The sequence below is a fragment of the Gadus macrocephalus genome, chromosome 4, assembly GCF_031168955.1.
Source record: "Gadus macrocephalus chromosome 4, ASM3116895v1".
Lineage (NCBI taxonomy): Eukaryota > Metazoa > Chordata > Actinopteri > Gadiformes > Gadidae > Gadus > Gadus macrocephalus.
This window is the reverse complement of record NC_082385.1, coordinates 13,626,002-13,650,720: the sequence shown is the minus strand read 5'-3', so window position 1 is coordinate 13,650,720 and position 24,719 is coordinate 13,626,002. Positions and strand designations below refer to the sequence as shown.

General features: G+C 44.7%; 2 protein-coding genes and 1 long non-coding RNA gene across 5 annotated transcripts in view; 2 read left to right on the top strand and 1 right to left on the bottom strand.

Annotated features, from left to right (window-relative positions):
• LOC132456141 (probable ATP-dependent RNA helicase ddx42) overlaps window positions 1-799 on the bottom strand; it is a 62,120-nt gene extending 61,321 nt beyond the window's left edge. For both annotated transcript variants that reach the window (XM_060050368.1, XM_060050369.1), the window contains exon 1: window positions 616-799. The gene's annotated coding sequence lies outside the window, so the exon portion shown is untranslated. The remainder of the gene's footprint in view (window positions 1-615) is intronic.
• Window positions 1-24,719, top strand: part of LOC132454871 (netrin receptor UNC5D-like) — a 237,195-nt gene that overhangs the window by 117,143 nt on the left and 95,333 nt on the right. The gene's annotated exons all lie outside the window — the stretch shown is intronic.
• LOC132456139 (uncharacterized) lies at window positions 3,788-19,784 on the top strand. 2 transcript variants are annotated; one of them, XR_009525386.1, is made up of 8 exons: window positions 3,788-3,869; window positions 4,131-4,357; window positions 4,706-4,770; window positions 5,045-5,436; window positions 14,134-14,348; window positions 14,491-16,165; window positions 16,308-16,387; window positions 19,543-19,784. It is a non-coding gene; the product is annotated as an uncharacterized LOC132456139 (long non-coding RNA). The 2 variants fall into 2 exon arrangements; XR_009525385.1 differs by lacking the exon at window positions 19,543-19,784 and having other exon boundaries at window positions 5,045-5,214; window positions 5,362-5,436; window positions 16,308-16,666.

Sequence of the window (24,719 nt, the reverse complement as noted above, 5' to 3'; positions counted from 1 at the left end):
ACATTGGTGGAAACTTTGGTACTCGTTGAGATTTCAAGCTTGTATTCAGTTAGAGGTTTTTGGTATCTGGCATCCCTCATTCAACAAGGGTGCATGGAATGTAAAGACTGTCGGTTATCAGTGTGTTGGTGAGAGCGAATCAATGTGTTTCGTGTTGCTCTACAATTAAATACGATTTTATCCATTCAAAGTAATGGTCATTCCATAGGCAACACATTCTAACATAGATGGCGTCATTCTTTTATTTTTAGATTTTTTTCCCAATATGTTTATCTGAAATCGTACAAATTATACCTTTAAGCAATTCACTGTATAGTTTTATCAGTTAACGGTTTGGCTCTTCAACTTAGAATATTTTAATATTAACTGTGGTTATGCTGCGGTAACTACCAGTATGTTCAAGAGTATCAAAGGTATTTCAAAGGTATTAAGCCAATGGCACTGGCCCAACAATTATGTGTAGTGGGTTATATTTTCTAACAGTGAAACACTATATCTACTTATTTTCAAGCTATGTCAACTTACTTTCATGCCATTTTCATATAACAGAGCACATTTAGCGTTTGTCAATGAAGCACTAAACATCCAGGCAAAAATAACTACTAAGGTACTTACCCAAAACAAAAATCTGCCTTTTGATTTCTTTTTATTTATTGATCTGTCTTCTGATGAATTGTAATCTGTATTCTAACAAACGTATATGCCATGAGAGAAAAACATTGTCTTGTCTTATTGTTAACCTTTATGTGGATGGAACGGTCCTTCCGCGGCTTTAGACAGGTTTAATCCCTTCATTATCGTCCGAGACTTATATATGACAGGTGTGTCACCAAACATTCCCCAGGCAACCTTTGTGGCCCAACCTGACTGGAACACCATCCTCATGAATACCAACAATGATAACATTATGTTATTGTTTGGACAGCCAATGAAAAGGAAAATGCAAGCGAAATCTGTGTTTATTTAAGTACATTATACAAGGGGGCGCTATTGCACATTTTCGGCAACATGCACGTTTGCATTATAACAAAAACATAAATGAAACATAAGATCTCCCCCCACCGGTGGGTCTTTCTTTTCTTGATACTAACATTACTTCTAAAAAGCATTTTACACAGTAACCTATAATAGGAAATGCTCAAAGGTAAATCAGCGTAATTTAACACTGACTCTAGCTTTTTATGGGTAAAGAAGCAACGGTGAAGGACCGTACTAAACACCCTATCCATTATGTCTGTAAAATGCTAATCAAATCAATCAAATTTCTTGAATAAAAAGGTCATTGGTTGGGGGGAGATCTTAAGTTTTATTTACGTTTTTATCATGCCTGTCTACGCTTCAAACACGTGCAAATTGCAAAAAATATGCAACAGCGCCCCCAGAGTTCACACTTTTCGGTGGGTCGCAGAATTCGGTGGGGTTGAATTCACTACGGATCTCTCTTCTTACTGTCCTTCTCAACACTCTGATCTCACTAAAAGGCTAGCAGCACATGATCAAGGGATATTTAGAAAGATTTTTCTTTGGTGATTAATCGCGAGTTAACTATGACATTAATGTAATTCATCGCGATTAAATATTTTAACGCTTGACAGCACTAATATGTATATAAATAGTATGTATATTAGTGCTGTCAGTTTAAGGCGTTATTAACGGCGTTAACGCAAACCAATTTTAACGGCAACGCACGATTAACGCTCTTTTGGCTTGGCAAGCAACAACTAGTTGCGTTAGAAAAACTACAACACCATACCGGATCTGGCAACACCGGAAACAAAACAACAAGTACGCCGCACAAACTTGTTGGGCCAAGCGCGGATACGGAGCGGGTGAAAAAATCCTTGTGTGTGTTTGTGTCACACTGTTCGAGCCTTCAGGAGTTCAATGTTGTCATTAGCTGTTACGTCTTTCTGACCAATCGCAGTTCAAGGTCCACCTGGGCTGTACCTCTTCGGGAGGGGCCGCTCAGTTACTCACCTCTAGACAAAATCGACTTGGTTGCGACGTTGACAGTTTGTTAGTTCTATGTCGTATAGGCTTCACCTTTTAAGGCTATCGCTATTGGGTTTTCCCTAGGCGCGAGCCGTCGACGACTTTACTGTCCCGCTCGACGATGCCCTCTCTCTCCTTGTGAGCTTGGAGTCTCCCCCGGCTTCCCCTCTCTGAATGGAGAGGTCGGAGCCTGGGGCGGCAGCATTGCCCGTCTCTGCCGCCACCTCACTTCCAGTGGTTGGAGCTTTGGTGGCAGAGCTACCGGGCATTATCGCCAGGGCAGCCGCAAACCTTGGCCTTGCGGTGCCCATGCCTCAGGCCTCCCAACGCCCGGACCAGCTGCATGGTATCTGGAGGCTCGAGGTGTGCTGTCTTTGGAGTGAAGCCGGGGCTCAGCGACCGCTGCCCCACTCCCAAAGACCAACTGACGGCCAAGCTTACAGACAGAGCGCATCAGTGTATGATTCAGCAAGAGGCTGTTATGAATAACATCGCCCTGCTGGCACATGACATCTCCACCATGGCGGCTGACCCTCATCGTCTGGCCGAACGGGCAGTCGACGTGGCGTAATCTGCCTGTGTCATCCCCTGCCTCTGCTCCACCGGTGCGGTGGCAGCGGCCCGGACAGCGGCATGGCAGCACCTCATACAGAGGAATCTGTGGCTGCAGCAGACCCCGGGCATCCCTGAGCCGATGAGGCGACAGTTACCGGAAGCAGCCTGCTTCCGGTAAGCAGGCTGCTTAATACCTTTGAAATACCTTTGATACTCTTGAACATACTGGTAGTTACTGCAGCATAACCACAGTTAACATTAAAATATTCTAAGTTGAAGAGCCAAACCGTTAACTGATAAAACTACATATTGGAAAAAAATCTAAAAATAAAAGAACGACGCCATCTATGTTAGAATGTGTTGCCTATGGAATGACCATTACTTTGAATGGATAAAATCGTATTTAATTGTAGAGCAGCACGAAACACATTGATTCGCTCTCACCAACACACTGATAACCGACAGTCTTTACATTCCATGCACCCTTGTTGAATGAGGGATGCCAGATACCAAAAACCTCTAACTGAATACAAGCTTGAAATCTCAACGAGTACCAAAGTTTCCACCAATGTAAACATTGGCAAAGTCAATTTAATCTGTAAAATATACATTCTATGTTAAGTCAGTTAAACCTGCATTATATACAGTCTATGTATATACAGTCTATTCTTCTACACTTCTAAATAGCGATTTGAATCCATTGCGAATGTTTGGAAACTAGCTTTCTGATGTCTGTCTGAAAACAACTAGGCCAATCATAAGGTCAATCATGAATAATTCCTCCCATAAAAATAGGCCTTATCTACAGTTGTTTTCAGTTACGATGAGTCACTTCATGTCGTTTCATTCTAACAAAATGGCTGAGAAATGAGAAGATTCATCTACCCAAACATCTGTAGATGATTCTTCTAAATTCTCGGCAATTCCATTAGAATGAAACCGATTGAAGTGACTCATCATAACTGAAAACAACTTTGTTACATTACGTCGTCCTGCACCTGATATCAGCCCTATATATGAGTCACGTCACATAGATTTTGATGGTAATGATGGTAAAGACAAAAACTCTCATGGTCTCACGTTCTTCACGGCGTCATCAAAATAGGTATTTTGTAATTGATTTGACTGAGTGACGGCTTGCAACAGAAATTGCAGATAATTAATTTAACACAATTTTCTTTTTCAGAATTTTTTAAATGTAAAATATACGATAAACTGATAACCTATTATAACTAGTTTCATTAAATCACATTATGCTTTATAGATGGCTCAACACAGGATGGCTGTGGAGCAATCCACCGCAGCCCTGCTAATTGTAATGGGTAAGGCAACAAATTAAATTACATTTCCTAACTTCCCTATGTATCTGCATGCTTAATTAATTAATGGTGGTATTTAATTTTAATTCAGATTAAGTTTGAGATTAGACATTCTCAGAAAATTGAAAACTGATAGACATTCACAGTTTTTATATAAAATGGTAATTAATAGTTATATAAAATTGTTTAATAGTCATAGAACTATATATTTAATGGTGTGTATACATGAAGTACCAAGAAATAATCAAATTATATGAAAAACAGGTGTCATTATGGGTACCCTCGCTGACATGCCACATATGAATTCAACTGGATCTCCCACAACGTTTGGAGCATTGAATACCACCTCAAACACTACAAACAGTCCATCAACTCCAACCTTAGCGCCAACTTTTAAGTTGAAGGCTACAATATCAAAGCCTTTCACTGCAGAGTTAACAAATCAAACAACTACAGAATTTCAAGATCTGGCATCGGCTGTTGTGACATTTGTGAGTTGCTATCATTTTAAACTTTAAATCTTTTGCTCTCCTTTTTTTGCACGTCATTCTTCGATACCCTTCCTATGCATCCATATAACTGGATTCGTTCAGTGTGTTTGCCATACTTGTCGTTGTGGTTTGCTTTCTTCTGGTGAAGCCTTTTGCATGAGCGGTAATTGCATACAGTAATAAACTTTATTATTCCAAAACCCTGTACAAAGGATTTCTTTGTGGATTTCATACAGTCATGAATTGAGATCTCATTTATTCTAACATTTAGTTTCAACAGGATTTTAACTAAGTCCATCCATTTTGAAAGGGTTGTACATGTTTTAAACATTTGTATGGTCTTCCCAGTGTGATGGGATCTTCCTGGAGACCTATGGGTTTATTTTCATCACCACTAATGTCCTGGGATTCAGGTAAATGGTCCTTCTAAAAAAAAACGAATTTTCCATATGAATATAGGTCATCTTGACATATTTTATTAATTGTTCTTAATTTCTGAAAAGCTTGAAACGATCTAAACAATAATATTCAGATCCAGGCACCATAGGGTCAAAGAATAAGTTCTGTTGTGTGTGCCTTATAAGCTAAACATGATGGTATCTGTTCCCCAACTGTAAGATACAGCATCAAGCTTTCATGTTGTATTCAAGTTGAATGGTCTCATAATGATGGCACTCTGTTTTTCAGCCCCTCCACCAATGGAAACACTACAATAGAGGTAGAACTTGTTTTCAATAACAAAGCATCACCTGAAGTGACCTTTTCAAAGGCCGATGTACTGGAGACCATGACGACTGCAGCAACCAACACCTCCGCTGGCGGAATCTCCTATGATCCTGAATCTGTTGTTGTCACAGGTAGGGTGACACTATTTGAACCTATGATAAAAGTAACAGCACTTTGCTCATAACAAATAACTTGTCGCTCAAGTATGTCGCTCTACCCTGATTCTTGCGCTTATGCATGGACAAATACATAGTTACAAGTGACATGTTCCTTCTAAGAAGCGCCAACTCCAACGACAGCAACAACAACAACTTCTACGGCAACTCCAGATCCAATAGCAGGGAGTACATTTAGTAAGTAGTTTTTTATTACATAACTTCATAGTAACCAGAAACTGTATACTTGGAAGGAGATATATACCAATGCGTATGCACGTTTACACACACACACACACACACACACACACACACACACACACACACACACACACACACACACACACACACACACACACACACACACACACACAAACTTTCCTTCATCAAGAGGAATGATGAAGCTGATCCTGTATTGTTTTAGCTGGCATGCTTTCTGAAACGAATGCAAAAGCATTTTACATATACAAGGTTGAACTGTTTTTCAAAAGTTTTGTATTTACTGTTGTGTTTGTTGACAACACATTATCTTCATTAATAAATATAATATATGTATGTATATATTATATATTATAAATATATACGAATAAATATTTCTGATTCTAATCCTGATAAATCATCTAATTGTTTTACGTGAAACCATGTTGGCTACCATTTGCGTGACCCCATATGTAGGCCTATAGACTTATCACTTAGCTCTTACAACAATGTCTTGTTGTGACATTTGTGAGTTGCTATCATTTTAAACTTTAAATCTTTTGCTCTCCTTTTTTTGCACGTCATTCTTCGATACCCTTCCTATGCATCCATATAACTGGATTCGTTCAGTGTGTTTGCCATACTTGTCGTTGCGGTTTGCTTTCTTCTGGTGAAGCCTTTTGCATGTCTGGTCTTATGAGCGGTAATTGCATACAGTAATAAACTTTATTATTCCAAAACCCTGTACAAAGGATTTCTTTGTTGATTTCATACAGTCATGAATTGAGATCTCATTTATTCTAACATTTAGTTTCAACAGGATTTTAACTAAGTCCATCCATTTTGAAAAGGTTGTACATGTTTTAAACATTTGTATGGTCTTCCCAGTGTGATGGGATCTTCCTGGAGACCTATGGGTTTATTTTCATCACCACTAATGTCCTGGGATTCAGGTAAATGGTCCTTCTAAAAAAAAACGAATTTTCCATATGAATATAGGTCATCTTGACATATTTTATTAATTGTTCTTAATTTCTGAAAAGCTTGAAACGATCTAAACAATAATATTCAGATCCAGGCACCATAGGGTCAAAGAATAAGTTCTGTTGTGTATGCCTTATAAGCTAAACATGATGGTATCTGTTCCCCAACTGTAAGATACAGCATCAAGCTTTCATGTTGTATTCAAGTTGAATGGTCTCATAAGGATGGCACTCTGTTTTTCAGCCCCTCCACCAATGGAAACACTACAATAGAGGTAGAACTTGTTTTCAATAACAAAGCATCACCTGAAGTGACCTTTTCAAATGCCGATGTACTGGAGACCATGACGACTGCAGCAACCAACACCTCCGCTGGCGGAATCTCCTATGATCCTGAATCTGTTGTTGTCACAGGTAGGGTGACACTATTTGAACCTATGATAAAAGTAACAGCACTTTGCTCATAACAAATAACTTGTCGCTCAAGTATGTCGCTCTACCCTGATTCTTGCGCTTATGCATGGACAAATACATAGTTACAAGTGACATGTTCCTTCTAAGAAGCGCCAACTCCAACGACAGCAACAACAACAACTTCTACGGCAACTCCAGGGGCCGTATTCACAAAGGATTTTAGGGCTAAAAGTAGGTCCTAACTGGCGAATTTAGGAGTAACTCCTAAAAATAATGGGCGTGTCACTCTTAAATTTAGGACTCCTAACTTTTTTCACTATGAGCAATTCACAAAGTATTTTAGGCCTAAAAGTAGCACCTAAGTCTAGGAGAGCTTAAAAGTCCTCAAGAGGACTCCTAACTCACTAAGACCTATTCACAAAGAATCGTAAATGCCTGCGAGACGAAATGTTAGGGTATTAAACTTGTTGTGGAGTTAATCGCAATGCAATAACATCCCGACTAACAGGAATAATCCGATTAGTCCCGAAATAAAATGTTTGGCCACACTACGTTATTTAGCAACAGGGGAAATGCAACTTTATTGGCTATATATATCGCAACCATCAGTCAGCCGTGCCATAAACTTTCCTTTGGACATTCAACAATTACACAGGATCAAAGCCAACTTCATGGCAATTGCAGGTATGCCCGGTGTGGTCGGTGCTATTGACGGGACGTACATAAAAAATAATTGCGCCATCAAAAGACGAGGACGTGTTCGTCAATAGGAAGAAAGTGCATTCCATCAACATGCAGGTTGTTTTTGATGCAAATTTTAACATAGCCTACTGGATGTTGATGCAAAGTGGCCTGGATCTTCAGCTACCCATGATTCGCGCATTTTAATGGAGAGCGGTCTGAGGCAGCTTTTTGAGATGTACCAGTTGGTTGTCACTTGCTGGGAGACAGTGACTATCCATGCAAGACGTGGCTCTCGACACCCTACCTCAATCCACAACCGGGAGCACAGTTAAAGTATAACATGTAAGTGATTACGCATATTACGCTTAGTCCTACGTGTAAAACACATCGTATTGGCTCTTAGACGCCTTTTATTTGTTGAATCCATATTTATTATTGTTTACTGATTTCTTCCGCATGCTCGAGCACACAAACATACACGAAATGTTGTGGAGAGAGGAATTGGGCAGATGAAACGTCGGTTCATGCACAGTCGTTACTGTATGTGCCATTCTACACAACCTCCGCAAGCGGAGGAACATTCCACAGCCAGACGATGATGATGATGATGATGATGATGATGGCGATCAACATGACAATGAATTTGGCCGTGTGGAACCGAGCGGACTGGAATTTAGGGATCACTTTAAAACACATTTTAGGTAAACACCTTGGCACAAATCAGTCAACACTTGTGTAGTTCATAACATTTATTTTACGTATTTTCATTGTTTGCTTTCTCTCTCTCTTGAACATGCAGGCTACAATGTCATTATCGTGGTCTGCACAAAATTGTCGTCATGCGTGTATTCTGCTAACTGCACTATAACTACTTAATAGGAATTCATTTCTAGCCTAGGCTATTTCCTTGTTTTTCGGTGATTCAGTGGGCTCGTCTGAACAACCAATCACCGAACTGACTGCTTCTAAACTCGTGCACGAGAATTGACGTAATCCATAGCAACGGCGCGTCACTCTTAGACTAAGAGTGACGCGCCGTTGCTATGGATTACGTCAATTCTCGTGGGACACGAGAACTAAGAGTCTTAGTTCACTCTTAGTGATTTATCCTTAGTAAGAGTAGGTCTCAGCGGCTTTGTGAATAACTTTTAAGAAAAAACTCCTACGTAAAATGTTTTAGCGCGAGTTAGGAGCACTCCTAGCGGTAAGATAAAATGCTTTGTGAATACGGCCCCAGATGCGTATCTCGCGTACTTTTTACGCGAGATACGCGCGTATAATGTTGCTTGACCATTTTGTGTCAAAAATGGTCGCATACGCGCAATACGCGCTATACCTGTCCCTGAGTGACTTCCACCTCCTGTCCACTGACAAGAACATATATACATATTAAGTTGTGTAACCTGACAAGCGGGACAGTCTGTTGTAGTAGTATCACTTAATATTACTGCTAACTGGTGCTACCGCTAACCGGCGCTAACTTTTTTCATAGTAGAACACAACCGATAGCTGAAGCCAAGCAAAATACACACACACATTATTCACTGATCTTACCAGGAACGCCAATATCCTCTGCCACGTCGACCCACGCCCTCTCTGTTTTGTTCCTGTCCCTGTACGACACCATCGTGGTGTCGTACAGGACAGGACGGCCGCACACGGCGACGATGATATTTTGATCCACCTCAATTTCTGTTCGTGTATTGTCTGTAGTGTTGATCAGCAGAGAAATAGTCCGCCAAGACGTTGAGGTTGCTTAGTAACCAGAGACTCTGTCCATGCAAGTGAACGGAGCGTTCCCTCTTCGTCATAACTATCAAACCAAACATCCTTCACATTCACCGAGCGAACATTATGAAAGTAAAATGCACATTTCTCGCTAGAAATGTTTCCATAAAAGCATTTAATGGCATAACTATGTTACTATTTCCACACAGAATAAAGAAAGATGTCGGCCGTATGCTTCTGTCCAAGCTCACTACTCTCTGCCAGTGACGTCGGGTCGAGCTCAACGTTGATTGGGCAATACGGCTAATCGTCATGCGTATGAGCGTAAAAAGTTAAATTTTTTGAACTCTTGAAATGTACGCGATATACGCACTTTACGCGCGTATAGCGCGTACATATACGCGCCTCATACGCGCAATACGTGCGTACAATGTTGCTTATACGCATATTACGCGTAATACGCGTAATACGCGCGTAAACCAATGGTTCCCTATGGAAAAAATGGCGATTTCATACGCGAAGTACGCAAAATACGCGTCTGGTGTGGCCGCACCTTTAATGCACGCACTGCAGCCAATCAGAATACGAGTATTCCCCCAGACCGTGGTCCAAACAATATTATTCACGAGTTATAATCAACCCCTACACATCAATATTAATGATAACCCTGAGGAAATTGCAATAAGTGAGAGATACAATTTCGCACGTTGAGCACACAGTTGTGTGACTCGTTTATTTAGTAAGAGAGAAACAGGAAATCAAAACGTGCTGACTCTGACGTCATGAGACGCTCGTAATCCTTAAAGGGACAGCGATCCCTGAACCACCAAGACAGTAAACGACATGCCTAACACAATTGAAAGAACAACACATAACAAAATACTGTAGGTGAATTATGTTACACTCACTACAACCCATTAAATACGGTATGATTTCTAGATGTCATGGCAACGTCCGATCGCGACACTGGACTTGCGATCGAGGCATCGACGCGGACATTCATTCACGTAGCCAAAAACAAGAAAATAGATGGCTGGATAAAATAAACATCAAGACATACAATTCTGAAAAGAACAGATGAAGCAGCTACCCTTTTTTCCTTCGCGGTTTGCCTACAGAGCAGCGCACCTGCATTTAATATATCTGTGTATATTGTCACAATTTCTCAGTATCAAAGGTGAAAGTAGAAACGGGTGGCCAAAAGCTGTCATATTGTTAGTTATCACAGACAATTTTAAGTAGAAACGGGTGGCCAAAAGCTGTCATATTGTTAGTTATCACAGACAATTTTAAGTAGAAACGGGTGGCCAAAAGCTGTCATTTGTTAGTTATCGCAGACAATTTTCAACGATGAATGATCTGTACGGAGCTCCATAAGGGACATTAGGGAGAACGCTCCCGGACAGAACCTTAGTTTGGAAGTCATGCTTAGTGACACGACAAATAGCCTACTTCCAATTGAAATACAAAATTTAGAAAATAGGCCTACGTGTCCCTGATCACGTTTCAATAGATTAAATAACGTGACAGTGTCACGTATTTCCGTGAGACCAGGTTCGAGCGTGTGCATGGGTTGAATTGCGTGTGTCTCACGCCGAATGCATGAGACATGAGAGCCCTGTACTTACGTGACACAAACCAGCACCGCAAACGTTCTCTCCCGCTTGAGATGACGTCTTTCTTTATAGGTTCATGGGTCTGATTCGCCGATTTCCCATGCTGATATCCCCGGAGATTCTCGGGCATCTTCGACAATTTGGCTATAGATTGTCTCATTACACGCTGAATAATATAATTATAGCCTAATTATATATATAGCCTATACATATAGGCAATATATATAATTAGGCAATATATATATATACATATAGCATTTGTGGTTTTGGCATAAACATAACTAGGGTGCACTGTACTATCTGCGCACACCCTTTCTGAAGCCTCTCTCTCGCTCTCTCTCTCTCTCTGTCCCTCCTTCTCTCTCTTTCTCTCTCTCTCGTAACGTTTTGTGGAGCACGTTAATTGTGTTAGAACACTCCCATTCAGAATGCATTGGTTTACATTTCGTTCTGTGTTGCACGCAAAAAGTCGGACTATCGTGCTCTGGAACACGGTTCAATAGATTAACGTTCGTGCGCAGGAGCATGCAATCGCGTGATACCGGGTTGTATATAGGCTCTCTCTCAGCACCCCCCCCTCGGACTGACTTCCCGCGTCCCTGGAAAGTAACCCACAGTTCGCAGGACATCAGCACCCCTGATGCTGTGGTAGAGTCAAGCACTGAGGCCGAAAGGGAGGCCAGACAACCAAGGAGGGAGAAGATGAGCGGCCATAGGCCTGGGGTTAGGTGGCCAGTCGCAGCACAAGATAGGACTTTGGAAGTTGTTAATAGCGATCTGGGGCCGTATTCACAAAGGATTTTAGGGCTAAAAGTAGGTCCTAACTGGCGAATTTAGGAGTAACTCCTAAAAATAATGGGCGTGTCACTCTTAAATGTAGGACTCCTAACTTTTTTCACTAAGAGCAATTCACAAAGTATTTTAGGCCTAAAAGTAGCACCTAAGTCTAGGAGAGCTTAAAAGTCCTCAAGAGGACTCCTAACTCAGTAAGACCTATTCACAAAGAATCGTAAATGCCTGCGAGACGAAATGTTAGGGTATTAAACTTGTTGTGGAGTTAATCGCAATGCAATAACATCCCCGACTAACAGGAATAATCAGATTAGTCCCGAAATAAAATATTTGGCCACACTACGTTATTTAGCAACAGGGGAAATGCAACTTTGCACTGCCGACGAGTTAAAAATATCGCAACCATCAGTCAGCCGTGCCATAAACTTTCCTTTGGACATTCAGCAATTACAAAGGACCAAAGCCAACTTCATGGCAATTGCAGGTATGCCCGGTGTGGTCAGTGCTATTGACGGGACGCACATAAAAATAATTGCACCATCAAAAGACGAGGACGTGTTCGTCAATAGGAAGAAAGTGCATTCCATCAACACGCAGGTTGTTTTTGATGCAAATTTTAACATAGCCTACTGGATGTTGTTGCAAAGTGGCCTGGATCTTCAGCTACCCATGATTCTGGCATTTTAATGGAGAGCGGTCTGAGGCAGCTTTTTGAGATGTACCAGTTGGGTGTCACTTGCTGGGAGACAGTGACTATCCATGCAAGACGTGGCTCTAGACACCCTACCTCAATCCACAACCGGGAGCACAGTTAAAGTATAACATGTAAGTGATTACGCATATTACGCTTAGTCCTACGTGTAAAACACATCGTATTGGCTCTTTGACGCCTTTTATTTGTTGAATCCATATTTATTATTGTTTACTGATTTCTTCCATATATGCTAGAGCACACAAACATACACGAAATGTTGTGGAGAGAGGAATTGGGCAAATGAAACGTCGGTTCATGTCCTCCACGGCGAAATACGCCTCACCCCAGAGAGGGCAAGCACAGTCATTACTGTATGTGCCATTCTACACAACCTCTGCAAGCGGAGGAACATTCCACAGCCAGACGATGATGATGATGATGATGATGATGATGATGATGATGGCGATCAACATGACAATGAATTTGGCCGTGTGGAACCGAGTGGACCGGCATTTAGGGATCACTTTGAAAACACATTTTAGGTAAACACCTTGGCACAAATCAGTCAACACTTGTGCAGTTCATAACATTTCTTTTCTTTTAAATTATACGTATTTTTATTGTTTGCTTTCTCTCTCTCTTGAACGTGCAGGCTACAACGTCATTATCGTGGTCTGCACAAAATTGTCATCATGCGTGTATTCTGCTAACTGCACTATAACTACTTATTAGGAATTAATTTCTAGCCTAGGCTATTTCCTTGTTTTTCGGTGATTCACTGGGCTCGTCTGAACAACCAATCACCGAACTGACTGCTTCTAAACTCGTGCACGAGAATTGACGTAATCCATAGCAACGGCGCGTCACTCTTAGTTCACTCTTTGTGATTTATCCTTAGTAAGAGTAGGTCTCAGCAGCTTTGTGAATAACTTTTAAGAAAAAACTCCTACGTAAAATGTTTTAGCGCGAGTTAGGAGCACTCCTAGCGGTAAGATAAAATGCTTTGTGAATACGGCCCCTGGTTAGCATTCTGGGACGGCTTAAAGGGACGGCTGAAAGCTAATTAGAGACAATGGGGGACATTATCTACAGTTACGGTAAGGAAGATTTAGGATTGTTGAGAAAAGGACAAAACTGCAACATGAGTTAGTCAAGTCTAGGCGCCAGCAAGAGATAGATAGACTCATCCAGGAGAGGAGGCAGCTTAAGAAGCAGTGGAGAAAAGCCACAGATACCGAAAAGGAAGGTATTGATTGCCTACAGGCAGCTGTGAGGGAGCGGTTGGCATATTAGGAAAAATAGGAAGAAGAAATTGCGAGCTCGAGTAGCATTTTATTAGCCTGGCGCCGCCCACCTACCTACTTCCGCTCAATTTTCATTTCACTTCAGTACTAGGTCTGGGTCTGCTTGATGTAAATGCGTTCCATGTAAACCAGATTTCTGGCGGTCCAATCAGCGAACAGAGGGAGTGGCTGAGAACGATGACGTCTAGGTCGCGCGCCAGTTTCAGTTGTAGTCAGAGGAAGACAATGGAGAAGGATACGAGAGAAGCTATTCGGTCTGTTGTGGGATCGCTGCCGAAAATCGATCAATTAAAGCCGGAGCAAGAACAAGCTTTGCTGAGTTTTGTTGGTGGCCATGATGTTGTGGCGCTTCCTCCACCGGGTTCGGGAAAAGTTAGATTTTCCAGCTGGCTCCGTTAGTGGTAAAGGAGTTAGCTAAGGCGAACGCTAGCAATGCTAACCCGATAGTTGTTCTCGTCTCCCCTTTTGTGGCACTCATGGAGGACCAAGTGAAGGAGGCTGAACAGTTTGGAGTTCGTGCTGGGCAGCTCGGCGTGCATGATGACTGTGACATTCTGGATGGAAACTTTAGTCTGGTGTTCGGCAGCCCCGAGTCCTAGCTGCTAAATAATACATGGCGACGGATGCTAGCCTCAAGCATTTACCAGGAAAACCTCATTGGCATCGTCGTTGACGAGGTCCACGTTACATACAAAAGGTAAGTTAGCACTTAATACCGTTAAACAACATGAGTAGGTCTGTTTTTGCATACTAGTTAACTCGGTAGCTTAAGCCAATGTTGTCATTCAACTTTATGATGGCCTGTAAGATTAATGAGGAATTCATTTTGTTTCTCTCAGGGGCGAGGCTTCCAAAGGCGAGTCGGCATTCCGAGACTGTTTTGCCAAGCTCGGAGAGATAAGATCTATAGCCAAGGAGGGTGAGTTGAATGCACGGCCCTCTGTGTTGCTCATACCTTACATGTTGTGTAATATATATAATTTGTATGCTATCTGTTGCAAGGATTAGTTACTGTCCCTGTAATGAAGCCGAATTGCCAGATTATTTGGATTAAGTGCATTCATGTGTTCATAGTGCTGTTTATTAAGTCCTCCATGCCAGTCTATTAAACAAACACGTTTTGTGGAGCACGTTAATTGTCTTAGAACACTCCCATTCAGAATGCATTGGTTTACATTTCGTTCTGTGTAGCACGCAAAAAGTCGGACTATCATGCTCTGGAACATGCTTCAATAGATTAACGTTCGTGCGCAGGAGCACGCAATCGCGTGATACCGGGTTGTATATAGGCTCTCTCTCAGCACCCCCCCCTCGGACTGACTTCCCGCGTCCCTGGGAAGTAACCCACAGTTCGCAGGACATCAGCACCCCTGATGCTGTGGTAGAGTCAAGCACTGAGGCCGAAAGGGAGGCCAGCCAACCAAGGAGAGAGAAGATGAGCGGCCATAGGCCTGGGGTTAGGTGGCCAGTTGCAGCAGAAGGTAGGACTTGGGAAGTTGTTAATAGCGATCTGGTTAGCATTCTGGGACGGCTTAAAGGGACGGCTGAAAGCAAATTAGAGACAATGGGGGACATTATCTACAGTTACGGTAAAGAAAGATTTAGGATTGTTGAGAAAAGGACGAAACGGCAACATGAGTTCATCAAGTCTAGGCGCCAGCAAGAGATAGATAGACTCATCCAGGAGAGGAGGCAGCTTAAGAAGCAGTGGAGAAAAGCCACAGATACCGAAAAGGAAGGTATTGATTGTCTACAGGCAGCTGTGAGGGAGCGGTTGGCAGTGCTAAGAAGAGCAGAAAATATTAGGAAAAATAGGAAGAAGAAATCGCGAGCTAGGGTAGCATTTTATTAGCCTGGCGCCGCCCACCTCCCTACTTCCGCTCAATTTTCATTTCACTTCAGTACTAGGTCTGGGTCTGCTTAATGTAAATGCGTTCCATGTAAACCAGATTTCTGGCGGTCCAATCAGCGAACAGAGGGAGTGGCTGAGAACGATGACGCCTAGGTTGCGCGCCAGTTTCAGTTGTAGTCAGAGGAAGACAATGGAGAAGGATACGAGAGAAGCTATTCGGTCTGTTGTGGGATCGCTGCCGAAAATCGATCAATTAAAGCCGGAGCAAGAACAAGCTTTGGTGAGTTTTGTTGGTGGCCATGATGTTGTGGCGCTTCCTCCACCGGGTTCGGGAAAAGTTTGATTTTCCAGCTGGCTCCGTTAGTGGTAAAGGAGTTAGCTAAGGCGAACGCTAGCAATGCTAACCCGATAGTTGTTCTCGTCTCCCCTTTTGTGGCACTTATGGAGGACCAAGTGAAGGAGGCAGAACAGTTTGGAGTTTGTGCTGGGCAGCTCGGCGTGCATGATGACTGTGACATTCTGGATGGAAACTTTAGTCTGGTGTTCGGCAGCCCCGAGTCCTGGCTGCTAAACAATACATGGCGACGGATGCTAGCCTCAAGCATTTACCAGGAAAACCTCATTGGCATCGTCGTTGACGAGGTCCACGTTACATACAAAAGGTAAGTTAGCACTTAATACCGTTAAACAACATGAGTAGGTCTGTTTTTGCATACTAGTTAACTCAGTAGCTTAAGCCAATGTTGTCATTCAACTTTATGATGGCCTGTAAGATTAATGAGGAATTCATTTTGTTTCTCTCAGGGGCGAGGCTTCTAAAGGCGAGTCGGCATTCCGAGACTGTTTTGCCAAGCTCGGAGAGATAAGATCTATAGCCAAGGAGGGTGAGATGAATGCACGGCCCTCTGTGTTGCTCATACCTTACATGTTGTGAAATATTCAATTTGTATGCTATCTGTTGCAAGGATTAGTTACTGTCCCTGTAATGAAGCCGAATTGCCAGATTATTTGGATTAAGTGCATTCATGTGTTCATAGTGCTGTTCATTAAGTCCTCCATGCCAGTCTATTAAACAAACACGCTTTGTGGAGCACGTTAATTGTCTTAGAACACTCCCATTCAGAATGCATTGGTTTACATTTCGTTCTTTGTAGCACGCAAAAGTCGGACTATCGTGCTCTGGAACACGCTTCAATAGATTAACGTTTGTGCGCAGGAGCATGCAATCGCGTGATACCGGGTTGTATATAGGCTCTCTCTCAGCACCCCCCCCTCGGACCGACTTCCCGCGTCCCTGGGAAGTAACCCACAGTTCGCAGGACATCAGCACCCCTGATGCTGTGGTAGAGTCAAGCACTGAGGCCGAAAGGGAGGCCAGCCAACCAAGGAGGGAGAAGATGAGCGGCCATAGGCCTGGGGTTAGGTGGCCAGTCACAGCAGAAGGTAGGACTTTGGAAGTTTTTAATAGCGATCTGGTTAGCATTCTGGGACGGCTTAAAGGGACGGCTGAAAGCTAATTAGAGACAATGGGGGACATTATCTACAGTTACGGTAAGGAAGATTTAGGATTGTTGAGAAAAGGACGAAACGGCAACATGAGTTAGTCAAGTCTAGGCGCCAGCAAGAGATAGATAGACTCATCCAGGAGTGGAGGCAGCTTAAGAAGCAGTGGAGAAAAGCCACAGATACCGAAAAGGAAGGTATTGATTGTCTACAGGCAGCTGTGAGGGAGCGGTTGGCAGTGCTAAGAAGAGCAGAAAATATTAGGAGAAATAGGAAGAAGAAATTGCGAGCTCGAGTAGCATTATATTAGCCTGGCGCCGCCCACCTACCTACTTCCGCTCAATTTTAATTTCACTTCAGTACTAGGTCTGGGTCTGCTTAATGTAAATGCGTTCCATGTAAACCAGATTTCTGGCGGTCCAATCAGCGAACAGAGGGAGTGGCTGAGAACGATGACGTCTAGGTCGCGCGCCAGTTTCAGTTGTAGTCAGAGGAAGACAATGGAGAAGGATACGAGAGAAGCTATTCGGTCTGTTGTGGGATCGCTGCCGAAAATCGATCAATTAAAGCCGGAGCAAGAACAAGCTTTGCTGAGTTGTGTTGGTGGCCATGATGTTGTGGCGCTTCTCCCCACCGGGTTCGGGAAAAGTTTGATTTTCCAGCTGGCTCCGTTAGTGGTAAAGGAGTTAGCTAAGGCGAACGCTAGCAATGCTAACCCGATAGTTGTTGTCGTCTCCCCTCTTGTGGCACTTATGGAGGACCAAGAGAAGGAGGCAGAACAGTTTGGAGTTTGTGCTGGGCAGCTCGGCGTGCATGATGACTGTGACATTCTGGATGGAAACTTTAGTCTGGTGTTCGGCAACCCCGAGTCCTGGCTGCTAAACAATACATGGCGACGGATGCTAGCCTCAAGCATTTACCAGGAAAACCTCATTGGCATCGTCGTTGACGAGGTCCACGTTACATACAAAAGGTAAGTTAGCACTTAAAGGGGTAGTTCGGAATTTTGGACATTGGGCCTGATTCCCAAGTGAGCATTGGTATTCTATATCACTGGAGACAGTTTAACACATTGCATACAGTCCTTCTAGTTGCAGAGTTCGCTCGTGCTAGGCTAGCGCAAGTCAACGGGCAATGCTAGCCTGCTATTAAAAACAGTCTTACCCACTCCACAGTACACCCGAGGTAAATCAATTATAACGACAGACTATAAATCTAAATGTCTGTTTATAGAATAATGTTAGAAATAAAACCAACCTTGCATTGCATTGCATTTTGAGGGAATTGCGGGGTCTCAGCAGCAGTGTTTATATTCCTGTACGTAGGCAGCGGCGGACTGATACCTAGGTTACCTGCCGCTGTCATTGCTACAAACGCAGAGTACAGTGAACGAAGGAATTCTATAAGCGTATTCAATTAACAAGATATGCCCACGTTTGGAGGAGTTAGCGATGCATCTGCTTTTGAAGACGATTATGAGGAATTTGTTGTATCCAACGAACCGTACATGTACGAGCCGGTGTTTTGATGTCCAAGCCAGCAGCAACCAGCCACAGTTGAGTCCTTTCTGGATCTCGCACTGGAAATTGGTGGAAACTTTGTGGTGCCCATTTGTACCGTTTATTTCTACAATTTCTAAAAGCACATTGAACCATCATGTTGCCTAGTCGTTCAATTGCGCTTCTGTCCCACGCTTCTCTGTTTACGTTCTTCTGTCGTGATTCGGTTACAAACCTAACCAGCGCATAGTAAAATTCTGCTTCTGCTGAGAAAGTAGTCCCTCGATGATTCATGCGATGCAAGGTTAGTTTTATTTCTAACATTATTCTATCAACACAGACATTTAAATCTATAGTCTGGCATTATAATTGATTTAGCTTGGGTGTACTGTGGAGTGGGTAAGACTGTTTTTAATAGCAGGCTAGCATTGCCCGTTGACTTGCGCGAGCCTAGCACGAGCGAACTCTGCAACTAGGAGGACTGTATGAAATGTGTTGAAAACTGTCTCCAGTGATATAGAATACCAATGCTCACTTGGGAATCAGGCCCTATGTCCAAAATTCCGAACTACCCCTTTAATACCGTTAAACAACATGAGTAGGTCTGTTTTTGCATACTAGTTAACTCGGTAGCTTAAGCCAATGTTGTCATTCAACTTTATGATGGCCTGTAAGATTAATGAGGAATTCATTTTGTTTCTCTCAGGGGCGAGGCTTCTAAAGGCGAGTCGGCATTCCTTGACTGTTTTGCCAAGCTCAGAGAGATAAGATCTGTAGCCAAGGAGGGTGAGTTGAATGCACGGCCCTCTGTGTTGCTCATACCTTACATTTAATTTGTATGCTATCTATTGCAAGGATTAGTTACTGTCCCTGTAATGAAGCCGAATTGACAGATTATTTGGATTAAGTGCATTCATGTGTTCATAGTGCTGTTCATTAAGTCCTCCATGCCAGTCTATTAAACAAACACTAGACAACTTGTTGGGTACTTTATAAAATGGGGCAGGTGTTTATTGTGAACTATTTTACTCTACCAGGTACAAATGTTTTGGCTCTGACTGCCTCCGCTGACATCAAGTCCAGAAGCAGAGTCAGCAGACTTCTCCATATGGACAATGCCGTTTCCATCATTGCCAGTCCCAATAAGACAAACATCCGTTTTGGATTGTGCAAGGTTCCCAGTCATCACATGAACTGCCTGGACTGGATTGTGCAACATGCAAAAGACAAGGGCTCAACGATGCAACCAATATTAATTTACTGCCAAAGCCTGAAATCAGTGGGGAGAGTTTTCTCATATTTAAAGGCGGAACTGCAAGGACATGCCCGGGTAGGCTGTGATCCGGATGCAGAAGTGAGAACCTCCTGATTGGTATGTTCCACAGCAAGGAGAGAGTGTTGGCCTCAATGAGGGGGGAAGGGAATTGCCGGATAGTTGTGGCAACAACAGCTTTGGGGATGGGGTGTTGAGAAGGACAGTAATAAAATATAAAATATAGGGAAATACTAACATTTATTATTTAAACCAGTATGAATATTCCTAGCGTACATAGGCCTATACACATTACCAGGCTATCGAATAACGGCCACAAAAACTGACACGCACACACGGTGGCGGAGTGGTAATTGGGAGAGTCGGGAGAATTCCCGATGGGCTGTTAACGTTTCGGGGCTGTCAGGCTGATTACTGCGGGATAACAATATTGCGTGTATAAAAGTTCCTTGCAGCACCTTCCAGCAGCCTGAGCTTTGCGCCCGCAACCTCTCACTCACTCAACACACAGCCGCAAAACGTTAGTTACGTATTGTAACTCTAGATTCTATGAGTGTTGGCGCAGCCCTTTAAGGCTATCGCTATTGGGTTTTCCCTAGGCGTGAGCCGCCGTAGCACAGAAAAACTTGTAATCCCGCCCACCAACAGCGTGGGCCTCAATCACGTCCGCAGTGCGCACATATAAACGGGCGCCGGTGGACGTTCTGCTCCCAATAAACAGCTTTTCTTCAGCTATTTAAAGGTCAATGAGCCCGACCACTTAAAAGGCTGCGCCTATACTCATAGAATCTAGAGTTACAATACGTAACTAATGTTCTATGTCGTATAGGCTTCGCCTTTTAAGGCTATCGCAATTGGGTTAAAGGGCGAAGCACGATGTAGTCTATGCCTCATTGTTCCCGATCAATACCAGAAACACAGCTACATACGCGCTAGTATCATGCGTCAGACGTAGCATAACATACGTCATGCGTCTTAACGGCACGTCATCAACGAGCAGCTCTAATGTGTCTGATAAGACACAAGAGCTCTCAGCATGAATATTTGACTCCACCTCACATTGTGTTGATATGCGAGGGGAATAGTCACACAATCACACTCACTCTGACAAAGCACTGCGTGTTTCATAGAGAGGCGCGACATGTCTCTAAAACTTAATAAAAGAGCATGGGGAAGCCCAGGAGGCTGCTGTGCAGATATCCTCCATAGGCATCCCTCTTTGCAGAGCGACAGAGGACGACATTCCTCTGGTCGAGTGAGCTCTGAAAGTATCAGGCGGCTCTGCCCCCGCTGACACATAAGCCTGTGTGATAGCTTCACACAGCCAATGTGACAACCTCTCATCAGGGGGAGTCCCTGGGAATGTCCTCTGTAATGCACAAATAACTGTTGAGATTTGAACAGAGCCTCCGTGCACTTCACATAACAGGCAAGCGCGCGTACGGGGCACAAGAGATGGGCTGTTGCTTCCCCCTCAGATTGATGAGGAGGGAGAGAGAAACCATTGTGTACTCTCGATCTGAACGAGCTTGTAATACTCTTTGGTGTAAAAACCGGGTTCGGGCGTAATATGGCGGAACTGCCGTCTCCTTGCATTCTAAGACAAGAAGGGGCTACAGAGAGTGCAGACAGGTCGCTCACTCTCTTAGCTGACGTCAGGGCAAGCAGCAAAGCTGTCTTGGCTGACACAAACTTGAGGGGCACCCGGTCAAGAGGCTCAAATGGCAGGCAAAGGGCAGGAGATGGGATCACAACCCCTCTCCGTGCACCATTTCTGGAAAGCCGCCCCTTTAGCCGAGTAACACGCTCGGGTGGAATCAGCTCTGGTACCCTGGATGGTCCGTACAACCTCCTGGGAGAGGCCGAGACCCTCTAGGCGCTCGCGTTCAGCGGCCAGGCCCAAAAGCGCTGGCCGATCTCTGGGTAATCTATGATTGCTCCCCCTGCCTGTGAGAGAGCTTCTCGCCGCCAAGGGAGTTCCCTCGGTGGCCCCGAGAGCAGACGCTGGAGGCAGAGAAACCACGGTGCACTTGTGCGTTGCGGTGCTAAGAGAATCATAGACAACCGCTCCTCTAGGACTCGGTCCAAGACTTGGGGAATCAGAGGGACGGGTGGGGAAGCGTACAGGAGTGTGTTCGGCCACAGTCTGTGAGCGAACGCATTCACCCCGAGTGGGGGATTGTCCTTCGCGCTGAGAGAGAACCACAGCTCGCACTGTGTGTTCTCCTGTGTGGCGAACTTCCGCCTTCCCAAACTCGCTCCATATCTGTCAGTCCAGTCCAGCCTCCTGGTTGGGGACCCCCCTTGAAATTTTGTCTGCCCCTCTGTTCAGGACACCGGGGATGTACACTGCTCTGATGGAGAGCAAGTGTGTGTGCGCCAAGCATAACAGCTGTCTCGCTATGCTCAACAGCTGTGCCGAGGGCACGCCCCCTTGGCGATTTATGTATGCTGCTGTCGACTTGTTGTCCTTGCAAATTCGATTCGATTTAATTCGTTAACATTGGGGCAAAGTGTTGGATCACTTTCAACACAGTGAGGAGCTCCAATGCGTTTATATGCATGGAAATGGGGGGCGGCCAAACGCCGCCCACAACGTGAAACTCGAATGTTCCTCCCCAGCCCGACAGAGAAGCATCCGTGAACACTGAGATGTGTGACATTGCTCTGCCCAACGGCACTCCTCTCGCCAGAGTTCGGGGATCGCCCCAGTGGGTCAAATCAGGGCCCACTGATAGGGGAATGGTCACTTTGCGCCGCCGCCGTGGGCAGGGGGAGAAGACGACAGCCTTCACGCGGCCTCCCCTGTGAGTAACAAGAGATGGTGCAAGACCAACTTGTGAAACGAATGTCGCCAACCAAACAAAGAGCTGGCAGGCCAAGGAACGGAGAAGCGCCCCACTCAGGACGCACGGTCATCCCGACCGTCGAAAACCGTGATCTTCCAGTGCTCCAACTCAACGTTGAGGGCCTCACCACCGCCAAACTCGAAATCGTACGTCACCTGGCTGATTCCAATGGGGCAGTGGTTGTACTCCTGCAGGAGACACACTGCACTAACAATAACATCCTGAAGATGCCAGGTTTCCATTTCGCTGGGTCCATTCACAGCAAGCAGCACGTAGTGACAACCTTCGTGAGGACTATACTAACCTGGTCAGCCACTAGACAATCCCCACCAGGCTCCAACATCGAATGGCTGGTTACTAAAATCCAGGAAACTTCAGTCCTCAACGTATATAAGCCCCCACCATCAGAGCTGTCTGCTACGTCACTCCCGTCCATAACTGCCCCCGCCATCTACGCAGGTGACTTCCTGTCAACACACAGATTGGGGTTACAACTACACAACATCAAACGGAGTGGCGCTGAGTGAATGGGCCTCCAACACCGATGCCCTGCTACTGTACGACCCCAAGGAGCCGCCAAGCTTCTTCTCTGTACGCTGGAACATCTCTACCAACCCGGACCTGGCCTTCGCTGTGTGCCGGAGCAAGGACCCGAAACCGGAGAGACGCGTCCTAGACAGGTTTCCCCGCTCACACCACCGACCGTCCATCATTAAAGTCCCATCACTGGTGCATCTGGTACCAGGGAAACCTGTCAAAAGATGGAACTTTCGAAAGGCCAACTGGGAGTCATTCGCTCAGGAGACAGAAAGAAGGATGGCTAGTCTGCCAGAACCTGATGCAGCCAAGGTGGACGCCGCCTATGAAGCCAACGTGGACGCCGCCTATGAAGCCTACTGTAAGGTCCTCCTAGGAGCGGCAAAAAAGACCAACCCACGCGGCTACAACAGGAACTACATCCCTGGCTGGGACGAGGAGTGCAGCCGCCTCCTGAGCGCCCACCAGAGGGCTAACTCCAGGGAAGATGTGGATGCGACTGCAGAAGCACTGCTTCAGAGACTGGTACCACACGCAGAGACAGATGGACTGAAGTTGTTGAGTCAATTGACTTTACCCACTCTAGTCGGAAGGCGTGGCAAACCATCAACCGGCTAACAGGCAGATGCACAAAGCCCCCAAGCTGCCCAGTCACAGCAGATGCCATCGCGTCCGAGCTCCTGAAAAACGGTCGCTTCCCAGACGCAGACAAAGATGTTGCCCGTCTGATAACGCAGGAGGTGACTTCCCTCTCCAGGGTGGCCAGTGCAGATTCCAACCTCTCAGGAAAATTCACAGCAGACGAACTCAGTAAGGCCATGAGCAAGCTCAAGCCAGGCAAAGCTCCACGACGTGACAACATCCACCCAGAGTTTGTTATGCACCAGAGCACAATAACATCCAGCTGGCTCCGTGCATTCTTCTCATCCTGCTACCAAAGATGCAAGCTGCCCAAGACCTGGCGCCATGCTTCTGTAATCGCCCTGCCAAAGCCAAACAAACCTGCGGAAGACCCCAAGGCATACGACCAATATCGCTGCTCTGTGTTCCATTTAAAATCCTGGAAAGAATGATCCACTGCCGCATTGAGCCAGTGATTGACCCACAGCTTCCACAGGAACAGGCCGGTTTCCGTCGCGGTAGGTCCACAGTGGACCAGGTTACACTTCTGTCTCAAGACATCGAGGACAGCTTCCAGGATAATGAGAAAGCTGGGGTAGTGTACCTGGACTTGACCTCCGCGTACGATACCGCCTGGCACCGCAGACTTCACCTGAAGCTGCTGAGGACAATAACCGATCGACATATGGTGAAATTCATCATGGAGACGTTGTCTAACCGCAGTTTTGTCCTACAGACCAGCGGTAGCCAGCGCAGTAGGCTAAGAAGACTACGGAACGGTGTCCCACAGGGCTCGGTCCTTTCTCCGATGCTGTTTAATATTTACATCTATCATCTACCAGACACAGCATCCAGAAAGTACGGCTACGCAGACGATCTCGTAATCATGCTGAGAAGACCCACATGGAAGGCACTGGAAGACGGTCTCAGCCAA